The sequence below is a fragment of the Furipterus horrens genome, unplaced genomic scaffold (genome assembly GCF_987537825.1).
Source record: "Furipterus horrens unplaced genomic scaffold, mFurHor1.1.pri manual_scaffold_2, whole genome shotgun sequence".
NCBI lineage: Eukaryota > Metazoa > Chordata > Mammalia > Chiroptera > Furipteridae > Furipterus > Furipterus horrens.
In genome coordinates, this window is record NW_028327172.1 from 105,406,428 (window position 1) to 105,428,756 (window position 22,329).

At 37.9% G+C, this 22,329-nt stretch overlaps 1 protein-coding gene across 1 annotated transcript in view; it reads right to left on the reverse strand.

Annotated features, from left to right (window-relative positions):
• The window catches only part of LOC150019242 (broad substrate specificity ATP-binding cassette transporter ABCG2-like), a 64,492-nt gene extending 56,734 nt beyond the window's left edge, over positions 1 to 7,758 (reverse strand). Inside the window, exon 1 of the mRNA XM_090266284.1 lies at positions 7,585 to 7,758. The gene's annotated coding sequence lies outside the window, so the exon portion shown is untranslated. The remainder of the gene's footprint in view (positions 1 to 7,584) is intronic.
• Between the last annotated feature and the right edge of the window lie 14,571 nt (positions 7,759 to 22,329).

Genomic DNA, 22,329 nt, shown 5'->3' on the forward strand with positions numbered 1-22,329 from the left:
GAACAAACTATTCTGGAAATTAAAATACATATATGTGTGTATATATATATTTTTGTTAATATCTTTAAAAGTAGTAATATTAACAAACTTTTCTCCTACCTTGCAGTAATTTTCATAATCAATAAGTTTTTATCTACTCGATGTCAACTCTAGTTTCACACATTTGGAGAAAGGCAAGAGGTTTGCCAACTTGCCCTTAACACACACTACCACACAATCAGTTGCACCAACACATCATTTTTGGGGAAAGCAGTCAGAATTTTCAGTTTGCATTTCATATGAACCTGGGAGGGACTAATTAAAACCTAGTCATCACAACTGAACAAAGTTTTCTCTTTTCTACCAAATATAGTCCCAACACCCACCGACCTGTCAAGCCATGGACATCCCAAAGGGCTGTCACCACTCATTCAGCAGTTCACGGGCTCCGATCTCAGGGTCCATGTGCTCAGAAGCAGAGCTCTAATAACCATTTATATAAACAAGGCAATGAGTCCACCAGACCTTCCCAACTCACCCTAAGGAAGCAGCTCCTGCTTCACAGGACATCAAGCATTTGTAGTGTAGAAGAAAAGGGGCCACATATTAATTGGACAAGCTCGCGGGGCGGCGGCTGCGAGGCAGCATTACAAACTCAGAGACCTAAATTAACCACAAAGGATGGCCTGAAATTAAAACTTATTAACTAAAAGCAATTCATGGGGGGTGTCATGTCCTAGGCTGGTATTTTTCCCCTACCAAAAGTCAGTCTTTACCTTAACTGAGACTGTCTGTTGTCTATTTTTTCTTATGTTAAATTTTTTTTTTAATTTCAAATTTCCTCTTTCCGAACCCCTCAAAGTACAGGCACCACACCATTATTATTGGTACATGTTCATGGTTAATTGTTAACTGTTAACTACCCTATACCCACCTGTGTAAAAATATGTCTATCATTTTACCTTTTATCCAATCCAAGAGGTTTTTCCTCCTTTGCTTCCCCCCACTTCCCTAATCTATCGCTAATGGATTTCATGTAGTCCCCCCTTATGTCTCCTCATTTGATTGGAATGTATAAAATAAGGTGAGAAACTGCCACTCTCTGGGACCCTTCTCAATCCATTGAGATTTTGCTTCCCAGCAATTGTCATCAGTTTGGCTCAGGTAAACTCACCAAAAATTTGCTACAGGTTTGAATGTTTTTTACGTTGACAATGTATATGGTCTTGATGTGTATAATTTTGATATAATATGTGTTTGTGTGTATATTATGTGTCGTGTGTGGTTTTTCTTTTTTTTTCTGTTCCCAGATGGCATTATGAGGGTGTAATGTTTTATTGGCCTAAAGAAATTAAATACTTATATAAATGAAGCAGGATCCTGTGGTCTGGACAAAGTATTTAATATTAAATGTAGTTTAAGTTTGATATTTTTTTAAGTTATTACATTAACATATGTGTTTATTTTACCCAGATTTGCCAAAAAAGGTTTATATTATGGTTTTTTGATTAAGTTTGTTTGACAAACTTTCCCAAAGTTTAAATTTGAAAAGACTTTTTAACTGAGAGATGACTTGAATTGTTCCAATAGGCCCTGGAATAACTCAAGGGTTTATTCTCTCTCCTTATAAAAGTTTGGTTTTTTTTTAAATAATTAGGCCTATTTGAGATGCTTGAAGTTACATGGGAAGTTTTGCCAAAATAATAATATGAAGAATAATGATATTCTTTGCTTTCACCTGGGAAGATCACAAATTTACTTGGACACTAATGCCCCAGGTATGTACAGGAGAGTCCCACCTATTGTCTTATATAGTAAAAGCTGATTTAGATTATGTTAAGTCTCCTAGAGATTCCACTTTACTCCAGTATGTGGATAATTTAGTTTATACTCTAGGAAATTACTAGATTCCCAAAAGAGCATGACAGAATATTATAGGACAAATTCTGATTCTGTTTACTCCAGGTATAATACTTGGTTATCTGATATGTAAGGATAGGCTACTAATTAACCCTGAAAACTCAGAGGAATCCTATCTTTTCCTCTTCCAAAAATAAGAAAAGCAGTTTAGAGGATTCCTGGGTTTGAGTGATCATTGTCACAGTTAAATTTCACATTTTTATTAATGGCCCAGCCTCTATATGTCTTATTAAAATCGAATTGACCTGACCACCTTCTTGTTCCTAGGAATGGTTTATAGGGAAGCACCTTGAGAATGCTGATTAATTTAGTTTACATATGGATCTTTGAAAAATAAACAGGAATGTTACTGAGCTGAATATGCAATAACTTCCATGCTGCACATAACAAAGTTCTTATTATTCTGGATAAGATCTGCCCAAAAAGCCTAATTAATTTTTTAACTCAGACTTGTCAATTGGCCAAAGATCAAGTAGCCAATATTTAACATTGACAGTCGTTATGCATTTGTTATAGCTCATGACTTTAGAATGTTATGGAAGCAGCCAGGCTTCTTAATTTTCTCAGGGCAGCCCATAAAGAATGGAAAGTAGACTGCAAAATTATTAGATGTCATACAAAAATTTTTTTAAAATGGGCAATTATCAAAAGTCCAGGGCTTTCTAAAGCTGCCACTATGGAAGCAAAAGGAAATTTAATGCAGCTAGACAGGCAGCATTAAACAGACAAATTATCCAGACCTGAGAATGCTCCTTGCTTCCCATTTAATCACTAAAAAAACTCTTTTATAGTTCCAATGGACAGTTGCAAAGGAAAGAGAACAGGTAAATAAAAGGCGGAAACTTTGTCCCATGCAAAAAAGATATAGCTTGGACCCAATCAGAAAGCAATCTTACCTATTGGAGCTTAATTACCTATATTGTATTTTAACATGTATATGAGCTAAAATTAATCCTAAAAGATAACTTCATGGAGTAAACAACATTACTGAAAATCTTTCTTCTATTGCAGCTCATAAAGTATACATCAAATGTTCTATCTGTCCAAAATAGAGTCCAGGAAAGTCATTCCATGAGTCCCAAGGACATTTCCCACTTCTTTGAGATCCAGGTATGGTAATTGGATTTTATCCAAATGATACCATCTGAAGAATACAAAAAATGTATGTTATGATTTTGAATGGGTTGAGGTATTCCCTTGAAGGAGAGCAACAGCTTTAATGGTAGGTAAATTAATTTTAAAAAATTAATTCCCAAATTAGGGAATTCCCTCTGAGTTGGTGATTGAGGGACTCCTTTACTAGACAAACAATGCAATCCATTTGTAATACTTGGCCTATTCTACAATGTTTTCATTGTGCCTATCACCCACAGTTCTCTGGATTGGTAGAACATACAAATGATACAATTAAAACTCAACTAGATAAATTTTCAGGTTTTAATCTCCCTTGGCCAAAAAACTCTCCTTATAGTACTCCTCAACCTGAACTCTATGGTAAACATAGCCTTCCTCCTTGTGAAACAGTCACCAGCCACCCTACAAATCTAGGTGAACGGACGTATGAATCAACTTTATTAAAAGGAGACATTCTGCATTATTATTAAGGGCTCATAAACCAGCTTATAGGAACTAATAAATTAGTAACATTCCATAGTGTGCTCCTGGGAGACAAAGACTTCAAAGACCACAACGTACAACCAGGAGATTTTGTCCATTGGAAAAGACATTAAAGATTCTCTAACACTGTTGGAAGGGACCTTATGAGGGACCTAAATGCAAATGGACATTTGCCCCTGTTCCCTGACACTGGCTTCCATCAAAGACTTTTCAAGGATGCAAAGCCACCAACCATGAAGGTAAACAGCTATCCCAAGACAACAACAAGGCCTGTATGTTCACGAACTGATGCTGCTCTTGACTGAATGTACATAAAATGAGTTTTATATTGTTATAATCCTCCTTATGGCTTCCTAATGGAAACAATATCTGTCTCTTCAAAACCCTGTCTTAGTCGACATGAAAACATTTAACTTGGGTACCTGATAGTCTTTCCCACCTACTAGACAATGATAATCTAATTATTAGTTATAATAATTAAGTTAATGCTTTGCTGGCCACACATTGGTCTTCTATCAATATAAGCTTTGATACATTTTTTTTTTCTGGATATGTCTATTTTTTTTTTTCTTTAAATCCATCTTGGGAAAATTTCTCTAAAAACACCTCCATGGTAATTCCCCTGGTAGAATTATATATGGATCCAAGTTCGATGAGTATTGTATAGCTATGGGAATAGATGATGAAAAGCTAAGAAAAATATTTGGATATAATGGGAAAAGGCTTGGAGTGACCTGCTCCACCTGTCACAGTATATATCTTGTCCTCAGACTCATCAGTCATGCTCTTGTGACTGGATGTCCATGAAACAAAAAAAGAAAATCAGTGGGTCCCCATTTTAAAAATTATTGGGATTACTTAGTGGGTAGATATATCTGTAAATACCACACTGGCCTTGCATCCTGGACACTTGTGGGAAGCTCTATAGAATACTCAAACTCTAGCTCATTTGGGGGTTACCTCTGCCCATTTAACTATGACACAGGAAACTCAACATTTTGGGTTCATGAAGTATACCCTAACTGCTCCCTAGTGATAACTACCCAATGGCAACAACATTCCTGGTGGATCCAACAACATTGGCCCTCTAAAAGAAATAAAAGGAGGATACTTGGAGGATTAGGGGCTGGCCTTGGTATTTTGGGACAAGATGAACATCATTCACCAGGAAAAGACTTTATCTATAATAAGGGAAATGCTGTTCCAAGAAGAAGGAAAGGGATAGGAAGCAGCATGGAAAGACATTAAGGCCTTAGCACAATGAATAGAAGAGACACGATGTACTAGAAAAACTCATGCACAAACCCAACAATGGGAACATACCTGTACCCTAACTCAACAGGGCGTTTTATCTATGTTAATGCAAATGGAATTTGAAGTATCTATGAAACAGTGGCCAAGTATAATGGGTTCAGAAGCCCAAGCCAGACATTTATGGGACTCATATGGTCCCCCTGGATTTTGAGATTTTGGATGGGGAATCTATCTACAGCGTTGTGTCTTAAAAACCCAAGCACCTCGGTTAGATCCTAAGTCTGAATTCACAGCAGTTCAACTGGTTGGCATAGGGACCATCCTCAACAACACTAGAATACTTCCAATGGGAAGTACACAGGCCATATTTTAAAATAATAAACAATGGGAACCCATCTCACTATCTAATTGTGAAAATCAAAAAGGTGAATGGTTATACCCCTAATCTATATGTAATACTGAATTTACTTCCCCTGGCTGGTTTGGCTCAGTGGATTGAGCGTCGGCCTGCGAGCTAAGTGTCGCTGGTTCGATCTTCCAGTCAGGGCACATCAGAGAAGGAAAACTCTGATTCCAAAAAACCTCCGCTGCCTTGCGGCATACCTCTTCAGGGGAAAGGCTAAGGGAGTAAACCCCGACAGAAAATCCGGAGCCGGAGTCCCTAAGGCGGTTTGACGTTGTAGTCAACACCGGCAACTCCTGCGGCGCACCTGAAGCCAAGCTGTATTGACTCCGTCTTTCCCTTGGACCCTTCAGCTGCGAAGAGAGGGGGGTCTGCTGCATGGGCAACAGCAGACCCTCCATATCACCCTGCCCAGGCTCTGTAGCTTCAGCTTCACTGGAGAGGACACTCCAGCGTCATCACAAGATGTCGATTCAACACGGGAGGAGACAGATACCGTGTCACTCCCGAGTTGGACTGCACAGCCATTCTTGGCGGTGCAGATAGACTCTTAAGAAGCTACACCATCGTCTCTCGAGATGGACGGCTGCCGACGACGACTGAATTTACCCAATCCTGGCCTATCATATTTACCCCAACAAATAACAATATGAGGTATATAGGAAAGGGGCATTTTTGTTGGGAAGGGTTAAAGAATTCTTCTGTTATACTAAGTGACTTTTATTGTAAAAACACCAAGTTTATCTTAAATGCTACTGGAATATAGTATAATACTAAAATTATAGACAAAATAACTTTGCCCGAGGTTGATAAAACCTATGATAATATTGATACTGGAAATCCAACATATTGCAAAATTAAACTTAATCATCCCTATGAAATCATTTTTATGGAAACTAACTGGCCAGAAGAAAAATTAGAGCTTCTGGGTAATGAAATAATAGAAAGTCTTAATTCATCTGGCCAAACACCATAGGGTACAAATAACAGTGGATGAAGGAGGAAAACATAATTAGCTTAATAAAAAATTATGATGATACATGTAAAGGGTTTTTTGGCTGGCTGGGATGCCTGTTCCCCTCAAGCTCTTCCTTGTTTAGTATTAGACATTTTCTGTTCCTAATCGGTGTTACTGGTTTAATACTGCTACTCCTGTTCCTAACATGCACGTTAACTAGATGCAGAAAAACAAAACTTAAGACGAACAGCAAAAAGATTCAGATCAAAAGAAAATTAGAAATAATCCAGAACATTTTTTAACAAGGACATATAGGTTCTGACTGCCTCCCATTCACCACCTTTTTTTTAAATAATAAAAATTTAGTCTTAAATTCCATCTAAAATTATGATCTTGCCCCATTCCCAGTTGTCCACCCTGTTCAGCAAGACAAACGCTGAGCCTGAGATGTCCTAGGAATGAGCCTTCTGAGCACCGTAGGACCTCATTATCCAGCCAAACGGTTGGTCATCAATGCAACCATCCTTTGAATTAATTTATGACATGTGGAAGAAAAGGGGCCACATATTAACCTGACAAGGTCAAGAGAGGCCTGTGAGGCAGCCTTATAAACTCAGAGACCTAAAGAAACTACAAAGCATGGTCTGAAATTAAAACTTAGCTAAAAGCAGTTTATGGTGGGGGGTCATGTCCTAGGCCAGTATTTTACCTAACAAAGGTCCATCTTTACCTTAACTGAGCCTGTCTGTTTTCTTTTTGCATCTATGATAATAGATCTTTGGAACATCAAGGTAATGTCCCTTTTTCTGAACCTCTTGGGCACAACCACAGCAGAGAGCACAGATCCCCTCATTGTTATTCTTATCATGTTAACTGTTGACTATTAACTATCCTTTACCCACCTGTGTGAAAGAAGCCTGTGTCTATCATTTTACCTTTTATCCAGTCCTCGAGGCCCCCCCTTTGCTTTCTCCTGCCTCCCTATCACCAGTGGATTCCATGTAACCTTCCGCTCCTTATGTCTCCTCTTTTAATTGTAGTGTATAAAACAAGGTGCTAAACTGCCACTCTCTGGAGTGTTTCTCGATCCGTTAAGATTTTGCTTCCCGCCAACTGTGGTCAGTTTGGCTTAAATAAACTCGCGAAAAATTCTCTACAGGTTTGAATGTCTCTTAATTGACAGTATTGTGCCTTCTAAACCTGAAGCTTTTCCAAAATTTCCCTGGTTCCTTTCCAAGCTGCCTCCTTCCTGCGTCTCCTCAGTCCCTAGCGGAGGATCCTGGATTCCCCTTTCTCTCCTGCGACCTCGGGACTCTGTAACCACAGACTCAGGACCACAGTCCCTATCACAAAAATGTACAACAGGAAGGCGACTTTCTGGGACCAATGTCTACAGCCCCACCAGCAGCCCGCCCATCCGTAGCATCGCACTCCCCGCGAGCCCAGCACTCACGAGCCAGGAGAACACCTGGGAAGGCGCCGGCCTGAGGTCACGGTCAGGAGCGATGGACAGCTGTAGGCGAGCTGCAGCAGCGAGGAAGCAACCGCAGGTCACGCTGACACCGCTTCCAAAATCAGGCCTAGGGCTGCGGGCGGGGACAGCACAGTGTGGCCGCCCCTCCTCCTCGCCCTGGCTCTCTAGGGTCAGCGGCAGCCGTAGGGCAGAAGGCGTGGTGCAGCCGGCCTGGCTGAGATAAGCGCCCCTGCGGAGCCCTTGCTGCCCGCAGCGCGGGTAAGAGTACTGCACCGGACCCGCCGTCACCCTCCCCGGGGCCCGGGTCACAGACACAACTGTCCCCGAGCTCCAAGGGACAAACCGAAAACTCTGTGCCCAGGGCTTGTAGAAATGCACAGCTGGCAACGATCCCTGATCATCACGGGACGCCACCCCAGCTGATCTATACTGCGTCTGGCCTGGATGGATTTGGTCACCGCCGGTGGTCCTGAGCACCACGGCACGCTGGTACCAAAGCTTTTTTCAGTTTTACACGTTGCCCATCCAGAGCAAGTAGCCAAGTCTCTACTGATGAGCTTTTGAGAAATTAGGTTCCTGCTGCACAGGGCCAAGAAAATCAGGAACTGAAAGGGGGAGACGGGGGGGCGGGGGATGGAGACAAAACTTTTTGAATGAAAATATTACTGGGAACAGTTTAAATGCATTCTGCACACTCCTGTAATAAACACTTCTTTCCAAGACACTGATTTCAATGGAAAAGTTGGAAAGAGATTGTGCAGATTCAAGTAAAGCTACTGGTTACTTGGCTTTATGAGTATGTATGGCTACGCAAAAACTCACCTGCTGCATCTGCTCTCAGAAATTAGTACTTGCATCTAGACAGTTTATCGTTTGTATTTACAAACAAAAATTATATGAGTTAAATTGTTTAATGCAACACAAAGAATTAATTCTTTGTTAATTCTTCACCTCATACAAGAAAGTTTTAGCCAAGAGACCTAGGTAAGAAAATGGATTACACATCATTGTTTTTGAATTCTAAAAATATCATACTGTATACTTAAAAAAAAAAGGAGGGGGACTTAAAAATATATATCTATAAGTATCCAAACCCTTGGGTGAAATTGTCTTTTTGGATTAAATTTCTGAGTCAGTTTGAAGACCCTTAAAAACCCATATACAAAGTTTGTCATTTTAAGCCTAGGTTGAAAAAAATTATTCAGAGCTAGCTCTTAGCAACTTTGCAAAATTGAAAAACACCCTCTAGAGAATAAAACCTAAATGCTATCAGTAAAGATGAAAAAGTTCCAGCAAACTCGGAAGGTGATTCCAAAAGGTGACATATAAAAATGTAGAAAACAACCTGGCTGGTGTGGCTCAGTGGGTTGAGTGCCAGCCTGTGAACCAAAAGGTCACCAGTTTGATTCTCAGTCAGGACACATGCTTGGGTTGCGGGCCAGGTCCCTAGTTGGGGTCCTGTGAGAGGCAACCTATCAATGTATCTATCATACATTGATATTTCCCTCCCTTTCTTTCTCCCTCCATTCCTCTCTCTAAAACATAAAAATAAAATATTTTTAAAAATGGAGAAAACACACATGAAGGTTTTTTTTTTAAAGCACATAAAGAAATAACAGTATATATAGTAAGCTGACTATAGCATTCTACAATTATGTAAAATAAAAACAAACCAAAAGCTATACAAAGAAAATAGCTGGAAATACAAAAAAATATTTGTTGTCTGGGTAGGAATATTATGGTTCTCTTTTTTTCTACTTCAGTGTAATTTTATAAATTTTATATGATATAATGCAGATATACAACTTTTATAATAGAAAAATAAATTTTGTTTAAAAATAAAATAAATTAATAAAATGTTTCTCTTTAGTCACATAACAATACTTATTGTTATAGCCTCATCCATAACACTGCTAAAATCACTAAAACAAACAACAAAAACTATCTGCCTTGTTCTGAGTCTAATTTTATATTTTAGTTTGTGAATTTTTTCACATAGATGTCAGTTTATTTGCCAGCTAAAGTTATAATTAATCCTAACCCCACCTTAATACTTTTCCAAGCTTATCATTACCATCAAGTTCTGTTTAAAAAATTCAGTTAAAGCCTGCATTACATAAATGTGTTGCATTGTAAAGAAATGAGTCATTTTAACTTACATGTTAGCATTTTATTTTGGGCTAGTTATTTCAAATGTCCTGTTGAACTTTTAGTGCTTGGGCAATTTAAGTCACAGAATATTAGGGAGGGAGGATCCTAAATATTACCTCCCTAATTTTACAGATTAGTTACCCAGTCCAAAGGAAACCAGTTTGCACAAGGTTGAAATTAGGAGGATAAATGGGTGACAGCTTTACTGGGACAAGGGCCCTTTGCCCTCCACCTCATGGCCTTTCTGTTATTTTACCTGACAACAGTGCCCAGTATTCATTGAGCCTTGTATCGGAACTCCCACTTTTTCTTTTCTACTTAACTAAGCTTTCTCTCTCACACACATTGTTATAGGATAATGAGTAACAGAGGAAGACATCTCTCACCCGCTAACCCAGCAGTCTTGGGCCTGGTCTGATAATACTGCCAGGTGTTCCAAAATCACAAGAAACACTGTGTTGGCACAGAAAGAGGAAAGTCCTTGAAATCCAATGTGTCCTTTCCACTATCTGGGAAGGAAAGCCTTTGAAACTGTGCTCTCATCCCAAGGCCAGAAAGGCAGGAGAGGGTCCATAGTGCCCAAAAGGAAGAGACCCATAAAACAACTTTGGTTAATTGCCTACCTGTGGTCACTATCTGTTTTACAGAGTCTACTACTTACAGAAAGAGCCCATAAATAACTTTGGGTAACTTCCCCAACTTTAATTAACTGCCTCCTCTCACACATGCAAGATGAACAAATGGAGTTTGGAACAAAATAAGGATTTGGGCTAATACCCCGAGAAAAGCTGGCACCACCTTTATCCGCCAAACAAAATATAATTTCTTTACCCCTATCCTGCCAACTAATAAGTCCTCAGAACAAAGGACTTGCTCTTTTTTCTTGGTCCTTTTGCCACAGGGAGGACCCCTGGCCTCCTGGCCTCTGGCCTCTCTCTTGACACTCTTGGCATTCTGGTCACAAGGCCTCTCGCCACCCTAGGGCGAGCTTGCCACCCGGGCCTTTGGCCACCTTTTCTTTTGCTCTCCCATTCATTAATAAACTTTGCATGTACGCTAATAGGCTCACTGATCTGTGATACTTTACTGCGTTGGTGAGAAGAACCAGGGCTTCTCCGATAACAATTGCACACACCCAGATAAATTCAGAAAGAGAATTGCTGAGAGAAAAGGTTATGCCCATTAAAAAAATTTTAATACCTATAGTGAATTTTCCGTGAAAAATATAAACTTTGTGCTTAACATTTGGCACCTTATGTGGGGCTAACCTTCAGAGAAGCAAAGAGGGATGCTGCTCTTTCGTGTCCAAGTGTGACATCTACATAACCCCCTGAGGCTCATTGGACTCCCAGTGCACTTCCCTTCTGCCCCTCCATGGCCTTGGATCTTGGGAGCCTTTGCCTCATGGTGGAAGCTAAGGGTTTTACTGTGCCTGTGCCTGAGATTATTCCCTCAGGAAAGTGTTTGTAGGTGGCAGCCCAGAAGGTAGTGAAGGATTATCCCCTTGTGTCGGTGCCGTGTCAGTGCCACTCTGGTACCATAAATGTGAGTAAGAGAATCATTAGTCCTTCATATATGACTGGTGATTTTTTTGAGGGGATGCCCTCAATTTTAATGTACCTGTATTTTTTTCTTTGTTTGAGATCATTGAACTCATGTTGACACCTGGTGGCCATTTCATGTAATTAGTTTGGGTTTTTGCTCCAGACCAAGGTTAATAGCTTAGTTTTAGAAATTATATGAGGGCTGGCTTTCCACTCTGAAGAGAAGAGAGTAGCCAGTGACCCATTGAGGATGAAAGCTCACAAAGTAGCACTCTAAAAATCATAAACAGCCTCTCAGCCTTGATAGGTTGAAAGCAATTTAAATTATGGGAAGTCAATAAAATATACTTTAAAAACTTAAAAAATAAAGTATTAACTTTAATATTTTTGTACGACCTGGTTTTACAAAAGTAAGTTCCTGTTATCTCTATAACAAAATTTGTCAAGAAATTATCTTGGATAATAATTCTCATAGAAATGTTAAGATCTAATAAATTAAATAAATATAAATAAAAGGTTTTAAATAAACTTTTAGCAATAAATATATACATATACACATTTAAACATATTTTCCCAAAACATTTGGTAACTTGAAACTGTAGAGTTTTAGTAAACTAAATACTCTAATTACTTTTAAAGTATATTTGTTGATTATGATGTTACAGTTGTCCCAATTTTTTTCCCTTTGCTCCCCTCTGCCCGGTGCCCACCTTTTCTCCAGCAATCCCACCCCTCTTAGTTCATGTCCATGGGTCATGCTTGTAAGTTCTTTGGCTTCATCCTTTCCTTTACTATTCTTAACATCACCCTGTCTATTTTGTACCTATTAATTATGCTTCTTAACCCCTGCACCATTTCCCTCTTTCTCCTCTTTCTCCTTCCCAGCTGATAATTCTCCAGATGATCCCCATACCTATAATCATGTTCCTGTTCTGGTTGTTTACTTAGTTATTTAGTTTGTTTGTTTTTAGATTCACTTGTTGATAGTTGTTTGTTGTCATTTTAATGTTCATAGTTTTGATTCTCTTTTTCTTAAATAAGTCCTTCTAACATTTCATATAATAAGGGCTTGGTGATGATGAACTCCTTTAGATTTACCTTGTCTGGGAAACACTTTACCTGCTCTTCCATTCTAAATAATAGCTTTTCTGGATAGAGTAAAATTGGTTGTGGGTTTTTGCTTTTCATCACTTTGAATACTTCTTGCCAGTCCCTTCTTGCCTGCAAAGTTTCTTTTGAGAAATCAGCTGATAGCCTTATAGGAACCCCTTTGTAGGTAACTCCCTGCCTTTCTCTTGCTGCTTTTAAGATTCTCTCTTGATCTTTAACCTTTGGCATTTTAATTATGATAATGTGTCTTGGTGTGGTCCTCTTTGTGTCTAGCTTGTTTGAGACTCTGTGCTTCCTGTACTCGTATATCTACTTGCTTCACCAAATTAGGGAAGTTTTCCTTCATTATTTTTTCACATAAGTTTTCCATTTCTTGCTCTTTCTCTTCTCCTTCTGGCACTCCTATGATTCAGATGTTGGCATGTTAAAGTTGTCCCAGAGGTTCCTAAGCCTCTCCTCATTTTTTTCAACTGTTGTTTCTTCATTCTGTACTGGTTGACTGTTTATTTCTTCCTTATGTTCCAAATCATTGATTTGAACCCTGGTTTACTTCCCTTCACCATTGGTTTTGTGTGGATTTTCCTTTATTTCACTTAGCATAGCCTTCACTTCTTCCCTTATGAGTTTGCCATACTCAAGCATGTCAGTCAAGTCTGTGAGCATCTTTATCTCCAGTGTTTTTGAACTCTGCATCTGTTAGGTTGGCTATCTCCTCGTCACTTAGTTCTCCCACTGGAACCTTGATCTGTTCCCTCTCCTGGATCATACTTCTCTGTCTCTTCAACTTGAGAGGCTCCTGTGTTTGCCTCTGTGTCTTAGGTAAAGCTGTCACACCTGTTACAATGTAAGGAGCAGAGCCTTAGGTATTAGTGCAGGGCAACCCATTTCACACCTGGTGGTGCTACATGTGGGGAGGGGTCAGAGAGGGAATAACACCACTTGTTCAGCACCTGCCCCTTTTTCAGGCGCTTCCCTCACTTCCCATATGGAACTGGCACCTCTCTAGCTGTTGCCCTGGCTGTGGTTCCCAGAGTGGGTTAGTTGTGGACATTCTAGGACCATGGGGGGCCTCTAAACAAGAGGACTCTGCTAAGAGACTGGCGGTTTCTTCCTCTGCCCCAACCCCCACTGGTTTTCAGTAAGAAGCAATGAAGCTTTATTTTCCTTGGCCCTGGAACCATGAGCTGCGGTCTGCTCTGGCACTGGGCGCATTCCCCAGGTATCCCTCCCTACTTTTTAAAATTTTTTTATTATTTATTTATAAATAATGTATTTGTTTGTTTATTTATTTGTAGAGAGAAGGGAAAGGAGAAAGAGAGGGAGAGAAGCATCACTGTGTGCTTGCCTCTCATTCACACCCCCAACTGGGGATCTGACATGCAACCTAGTCATGTGCCCTGACTGGGAATCAAACCAGCGACACTTGGCTCGCAGGCCGACGCTCAATCCACTGAGCCACAGCAGCCAGGCGTCCTCCCTACTTTTTAAAAATGTGTGACTGAGTTTTCTGCTGGCCACCACAGCTGTTATCACCGCCACCCCCACCACTGCCACACTATGTCCTCTCCACCCTGGCTTCACCTCTCTTACCTGTCTGGATTACTATTTCTTCTTTATATCTTTGTTTGTTGGACTTCCATGCAGCTCAGTTTTCTGGATCTTCTGGTTGTTTTTAGTGTTGAGGTAGTTGTATCCCTTCTTAGTTGTGCATGGAGATGCAGCATGTCTACCTATGACTCCATCTTGGCAGGAAGTAAAAACTCAAATTATTAAATATCAAAAATAAATTTACCTACTTTTACCTTTTTATTACAGAGAATCTAAAAGATAAACTTAAATATGTTAATGGATATGTCTTGTAATTTATTTTAAAATGTTTCCAAAAATAATTGTGTATATTTGCCAATTTAAGAGCCTATGTTTGTAAAGGTTATTAAGTATATTAATACATTAAAGATACTAATTGCTTCCTTTTTGATTATACTAGAAATTAAGGCTTCTAAGGGTTAAAAACTCTAAGATGAAAAGAATATATATATTTAGTAATGGAAGGTGTAACACATGGAGATATATTTTGAGAGAATTAAAAGAAAGTTGTTTATCCTAAGCATGTTATTTCTGAATAAATACAAAGAGACTCTCTAATGGGATGATAAAAGTTAGAGTGTTTATAGAGAGAAATCTTAAGAAAGAAAAATTTATATATAGTTATGAAACCAAGGGTCCTGAATTAATGTATGATTTTGATTCAGAGTGTAGCCCAACAATCTACGAGACAGAGTTCAAAACACTGATTATAAAAATGTTCATTAAACTTCAGGAAAGAATATGTAAGCCCAGTAAAAATTTACACAAAAAGATAGCAAGAATAAAAGAGAACCAGTTAGAAATAAAGAATACACTAACTGAAATAAAAAATACATTATATGGAATCAAAAGCAAATTAGATGCAGATGATCAAATCAGTCATTTGAAAGACAAGGCAGCAAAAAACACCCAATTGGAACAGCAAAAGGTAAAGTTTTTTTTAAAAATGAGGTTAGTTAAAGGGACCTCTGGGACAACATTAAGAATAACAACATTCACAACATAAAGGTACCATAAGGAGAAGATAGAGAGCAAGGGATTGACAAAGTATTTAAGGAAATAATGACTGATAACTTTCCTAACCTGGCAAAGGGAAAAAAGGTGGACTTAAAGAGGCCCACACCAAGACACATCATAACTTTTAAAATTTTCTTTTTCAATTATAGTTTACATTCAATATATTATTTGGTATTAGTTTCAGGTATACATCACAATGGTTAGACAATCACATACTTTAGACAGTGTTCCCCCAATATTACCAGTACCCACCTGATACTTATATAGTTATTACATTATTATTGACTATATTCCCTATGCTGTACTTCTTATACCCATGACTGTTTTGTACCAATTTGTACTTCTTCATTTGTTTGTTTGTTTGTTTTGAGAGTACATTTATTAAAGCTGGGGACAGTGAAACAAAGAAGGGCTTAGGATAAAGAAGCAATAGGAGAGAGCCTATGTGGGGCTGCTTTGGCTAAGTGAAAAGTACAAGTCATAGTGAGAGAAGTGAGCCAAGGAAAAGCTGATATTGGCCTACTGAAATGTTACAGAAACGAGGGCCTTGGAGAGAGGTTCAGTGAGTTAGTCTGACATGAGCAGCCACTCCCCGTTGCTCCCCCGCTTGCAATCTCATGGGGACCCTTAGAGTTCAAGAGATGTGTGCTTAAGAGGGAAAAAAGGCATGGGCATGATTGCAGGAGGGAGAGTGCCTATATTTCTTATCCCTACACCTTTTACCTAGTCCCCCAAACACCCTCCCCTCTGGCAATCATCAGTCTGTTCCCTGTATCTATGAGTCTGTTTTAAATTTGTATGTTCACTTATATTATTCTTTAGGTTCCATATATAAGTGAAATCACCTGGTATTTGTCTTTCTCTGCTGACTTATTTCACCTAGCATAATACCCTTTAAGTCCATTGATAATTTTGCAATTGATAAGACTTTATGCTTTTTTTAAGGCCAAGTAATACTTCATTGTATGTATGAGGGGGAACCAAAAAACCTGGAATTTACTTTTTAAAAAATGTGTATTCTTACATGTTTAAACGTCAGTCACCTTCAGAGTAGTACTCTCCATTTGATGCAATACATCTATTGAGATGAGTTTTCCACTGCTCAAAACACTTTGGACTTGTCAATTTTGATGCCTTCTAGTGCTTCTGTCATTTTTTTGTTTCACCTCTTCCACATCAGCATAATGTTTTTCTCTGAGAAGGATTTTCATCTGGGGAAACAAAAAAAGTTCCTCAGAGAGACTGGGTGAATAGGGAGGGTGGGGCAAGGGGGTAATGTTGCTTTTGGTTAAAACTGATGAACACTCAGCGTGGTGTGGGCAGGTGCACTTGTAAATCATCCATTATAAAATGGGCAAATGCATTGAAAAAGTCTTCAAAAAATATTCACTGAAGCCAAACACATACCCTCACAACAATGCCAGCTGGAACACCAATATAGGTGAGTTCCTGGAACACTCGCCTAGTGGGAAAGGCCTGTACTACAAGGGGCCCACTCTTCAGAAGATAATTCCAGGTTGTTGGCGGGTCCCCCCTTGTATGTACCACCTCTGTTTTATCTGCTTGTCTATTGATGGGCACTTGGATTGTTTCCATATCTTAGCTATTGTACATTACATTGCAATGAACAGAGGGGTTCATGTTTTCTTTCAAATTAGTGTTTGAGTTCTTCAAATTTATGTTCAGAACTAAAAATGTTAGGTCACAAGACAGTTTCTTCTTTATTTTTCTTTTCTTCCCTTCCTTCCTTCCTTCCTTTCTTTCTTTAAGGAACATCAAAACGATTTCCATAATTGCTGGATCAATCTGCAGTTCCAACCAGCTGTGCAGGAGGATTCCCATTTCTCCGTATCCTCACCATTTGTTCTTTGTTGACTTATTGATGATAATAGCCATTTGACAAGTGTGAGGTGATATCTTATTGTGGTTTTAATTTGCATCTCTCTGATAATTAGTGATGTTGAGCACATTTTCTTCTATTGGCCATTTGTATGTACTCTTTTAAAAAGTGTCTATTCAGGTCTGCTCATTTTTAAATTAAATTGTTTAGGTTTTTTTGGTGTTATTTATAAATTTTGGATATTAACACATCATTGTATATATCATTGGGGTATACATTCTACCATTCAGTAGTTTGTCTTTTCATTTTGTGGATGATCTCCTTTGCTGTGCAAAAACTTTTAGTTTGATGTAGTCTCACTTGTTTTTGTTTGTTTGTTTGTTTGGTTTTGGTTTCCTGGCCTGAGGAGATATATCAGAGGAAAATATTGCTTTAGAAATGTCAGAGATTTTACTTCTTAGGTTTGCTTCTACGAATTTTATGGTTTTGAGGCTTACATTTAAATTTTTAATCCATTTTAAATTTATTCTTGTATGTGGTTTATGAAAGTGCTCTAGTTTCATTTTTTGCATGTAACTGTCCAATTTTCCCAATGCCATTTATTCAAGAGGTCATCTTTACCCCATTATATGTTCTTGCATCCTTTGTGAAATATTAATTGACCAGAAAAAATGTATGCTTATTTCTGGGCTCTCTATTCTGTTTCATTTTTCATTATGTCTGCTTTTATGCAGTACCATTTTTTTTTTTTAATTACTATAGACTTGTATTTTAGTTTGGTATCAGGTAGCATTATATCTCCAACTTTTTTTTCTTCCTCAAGATTACTGTGGCTATTTGGGGTCATCTGTGGTTCCATATTAATTTTTGGACTATTTGTTCTAGTTCTGTGGAAAAATATCATTGGTGTTTTAATAAGATTTGCATTGAATTTATAAATTGATTTGGTAGTATGGACATTTAAATGATGTAAGTTCTTTGTATACATCAGCGTGGTACATACTTCTATATATTTGTATCTTCTTCAATTTCTTTTTTCAGTGCCTTATACTTTTCCAAGTACAGATATTTTACACCCTTGGTTAAATATATTCCTAGGTACTTTTTTATGCGATTGTAAATGAGATTGTTTCTCAGTTTCCCTGATAGTTCATTATAGGTGTGTAAAATGCAACCAATTTTGAATATTTATTTTGTGTCCTGCAACTTTACTGAATTCACTTACCAGTTCTAGCAGTTTTTAGGAGGAATAGTTAGGGTTCTCTATATACAGTATTTTGTCAACTTCAAATAATAACAGTTTTACTTCTTTCCCCATTTGGCTATATCCTTTATTCCTTTTTCTTGATTGATTGTTGTGGCTAGAACTTCCAGTACATGTTGACGAAGAGTGGTGAAAGTAAACAGCCATGTCTTAGTCCTGATCTTAAGGAAAAGGCTTTTAGTGTTTCTTCATTACTATGATGTTTGCTGTGGGTTTGCCATATATAGCCTTTATTATGTTAGGGTACGTTCCCTGTAGTTCAATGTTGCTGAGAGTTTTTATCATAAATGAATGCTGGATTCTGCCAAATGCATTTTCTGTATATAGTGATATAATTATATGATTTATATCCTTTATTTGCTTATGTGGTGTATAATGTTAATTGATTTGCAGATATTGTACTAACCTTGCATCCCAGGAATAAATCCCACTTGATCATGGTGTATGATATTTTTAATACAGTGCTGAATTTGGTCTGCCAATATTATGTTGAGAATTTTTGCATCTATGTCCATCAGAGATATTGGCCTATAATTTTCTTTCTCTGTAGTGTTTTTATATAGTTTTGTAATTAAGATAATGCTAGCTTCATAAAATGAGCTTGGGAGTTTTTCCTCCTCTTGAAATTTTTGAAATAGTTTGAAAAAAATAGGTGCTAGTTCTTCTTTGAATATTTGATAAAATTCACCTGTGAAGCCATCTGGGCCAGGACTTCTGTTTGTTGGGAGATTTTGATTACTGATTCAATTTTGTTGCTTGTAATTGGTTCATTTAGATTTTCTGTTTCTTCTTAATTTAGTTTTGGAAGTTTGTGTTCATATTTTCTTATAATCCTTTGTTTTTCTGTGGGGTCCACTGTTGCTTCTTCTCTTTCATTCTGATTTTATTTATTTGGGTCCTCTCTCTTTTGTCTTATTGAGTCTGGGTAAAGGTTTATCAATCTTCTTTATATTTTCAAAGAACCAGCTCAATTTCATTGATCTTTTGTATTGTTTTCTTTTTAGATGCTATTTCAGTTATTTCCACTCTAACCTTTATTATTTCCTTTTTTCTAGTCACTTTGAGCTTTGTTTCTTTTTCTTTTTCTAGTTCCTTTAGTTGTAAACTTAGGTATTTTATTTGAGATGTTTTGTTTTTTTCTTGAGGTAGGTCTGAATTTCTCTCTTACAACTGACTTCACTGTGTTGTATAGATTTTGGGTTATTGTGTTTTAATTTTCATTTGTCTCATGGTATCTTCTGAGTTATTTCTTGATATCATTATTAACCCATTCATTGTTCAGTCATATGGTATTTAGCCTCCATGTGTTTTTGTGTTTTTCAGCTTTTTCTTGTAATTGATTTCTGGTTTCATACAATTGTGGTCAGAGATGTTTGATATGATTTCAATCTTCTTAAATTTATTGAGACTTGTTTTGCCTTTAAAATGTGGTCTAACCTGGGAAACATTCCATGTGCACTTGAAAGAATATGTATTCTGCTGCTTTGAGATGAATTGCTCTGAAAACATCAATTAAATCCATCTATTCTAATGTATTCTTTAAGGATGTATTTTCCTTATTTTCTGTCTGGATAATCTATCCATTGATCTCAGTGGGGTGTTGAGATTCCCTCCTATAACCGTATTAATGTCAGTCTCTCCCTTTATATCCATCAATAATTACTTTATGTATTGAGGTGCTTCTATGTTGGGGGCATAAGTGTTTACAAAACACTTGTCCTCTTGTTGAATTGATCCATTTATCATTATGAAATGCCCTATTTTGTCTCATTATAGACTGTTTTAAAATTTGGTGTGATGAAAGTATTGCTACCCCAGCTTTTTTTCCCTATTTGCTTTTCACTTTCAGTCTCTTGAGTGTTCTTCGATCTTAAGTGGCTCAGTTGTAGACAGCATACACAGTGGGGCAAAAGTAAATTTATGGTGTTGAGCACCTAAAACAGCATTTATTCTTGTATTATTATTCCTTATTATACTATTTTCCATATGAACTGTAAGCCTGCTTTTCCTCCACCCTGTATATATGGGTCTGGTTTTCTTAACCATTTAGCTACTCTATGTCTTTTGATTAATTATTTAATCCATTTACATTTAAAGTCATTATTGATAGGTATGTATTTGTTGCCATTTTAGTTTTTATAATTTTTCCTCCTTTTTTCTGCTTCTTTTTAAAAAAAGTCATATTAACATTTCTTTTGGTAGTGACGAACTCCTTTATCTTTTTCTTCCGTGGGAAGCTCTTTATTTTTCCTTTATTTTTAAATGATATCCTTGCTGGGTAAAGTAGTCTTGGTTGTAGGTCCTTGCTTTTCATCACTTTGAATATTCCCTGCCAATCCTTTCTGGCCTGTAGTTTCTGTTGAGAAGTAAGCTAATAGTCTTATGGGAGCTTCCTTGTTGGTAACTAGCTGTTGCTTTTAAGATTCTCTTTGTCTTTAACCTTTGCCATTTTAATTATCATGTGTCTGGGTGTGGGCCTCTGTGCAATTCCTAAACTTGTGTGTCTTTTTTCTACACCAAGTTAGGGAAGTTTTCAGTAATTATTTCTTCAAATATGTTCTCAATCCCTTCTCTCTCTCCTCTCATCTCTCTACGATGAAGATGTTGTTACACTTAATGTTGTCTCAGAGACCCTTAAAATATCCTCATTTAAAAAACTTTTTTTTAAGCTGTTTTGATTGGGTGTTTTTTGCCACCTTGTTCTTCTAAATTGTTAATTCAATCCTCTTCATCTGATCTGCTATTGATTCCTTCTAGTGTGTTCTTCATTTGTTTTTTCTTTTCTTTTTTTTATGGTATCTAAGTCTCTTTCTATGCTATTTATCTTTTCGTTGGGGTTCTCACTGAGTTCATCTATTCTTCCCCAAAATACTTTGCACATCCTTATAAGCACTGTTTTGAACTTTGTATCTGGTAACTTGCTTGCCTCCATTTAATTATTTAGTTCTGGGAATTTCTCCTGTTCTTTGCATTTGGGGAATGTTTCATTGTCTCCCATTTTAGCTGCCTCGCTATAGTGTGTGTGTTAGGCAGATCAACTATGTCCGCCAGTATAGGTATGGTGGCCTTATCTAGCAGGTGTTCTGTAGGACTGTCTCCCTGATCACCTGAGCTAGATGCTCCAGGAATGTCCCTGTGAGCCCTCCTCTTGTAGTCCTGATTGCTTTGGCCTGTCCTCAGGGTGACTGACTATGAGAATTGACCCTGACCACAGTGTACAAGCTTCTATGCAGGAACTGGTCCCATGAAACTGAATTCAACCCAGCAGGGCATGGTGCCTGCCAATATTTCCTTTGGATATACCACATGTAGAGCTATTTGGGTCACTTTCTGATGTTGTCTGAAGCCCATTACCACTTATGTTGGTTCTCAGGTCTCTTGGGGAGGACTGCAATTCAGGTCAATGTCAACACTACCTGTGATGGTCTCTGGGCTGCCTGTTTTAACCTTCAAAGCAAGTTAGCTTTGCTCTGCCTGAGTGAATAAGGGAAGGACTGTACTGCAAACCAAAGTGAGCTTCCATTAGCACTGAGGTCAGGGCATGGCAGCAAAGGGCCCAAAGCACCCCAAGATCTATCTCAACCTGCTGGGTCTGCCTCTTGGGATCAGTCACTGAAAGAGCTTCTGGCAATATGCAAGTTATATGAGGCATGTTCCAAATGAGTTGCCAGGTACTGAGATATTCTAATTCCACTACAGGAAAATCCCAGTAAGTTCTACTAACCTAGAAGGCTCATCAAAGCTTTTTCTATAATAATGGCTTTTTTACTCTATAAATAACACTTGGTTTTTCCAACATAGTTAAGATTTTATACTTCCACTATAGCACCAATATATTCTTATTTATTAAATAATGGCAGATCATAGATTCATGCAATATAAAGCTGGAGGGCAACTGTCACACATATTAGTTTAATTATGAGAAAACTGCTAACAGATGCTAGTGACTTGACATGAGTTTCTAGAATTCAGTTCTTTTTCAGGTCAATAAATTAAACTAGATTTCACCTGTGTGGACACTGTCTGACTATATGAACTAATAAGTAGTACATAATACTGCCAGTTTATGACTTGGGTTCTTTCATAATTCAGTTCATTGTGATTTCTATGAAGGTTTCTGTTGGAAAAATTCTGGCTGAAAAATAGGATGGCAAGTGAAAAAAAGACAATAAAATACTTCATTGAATACTTAAATCAAGGTGCTTGCTTTT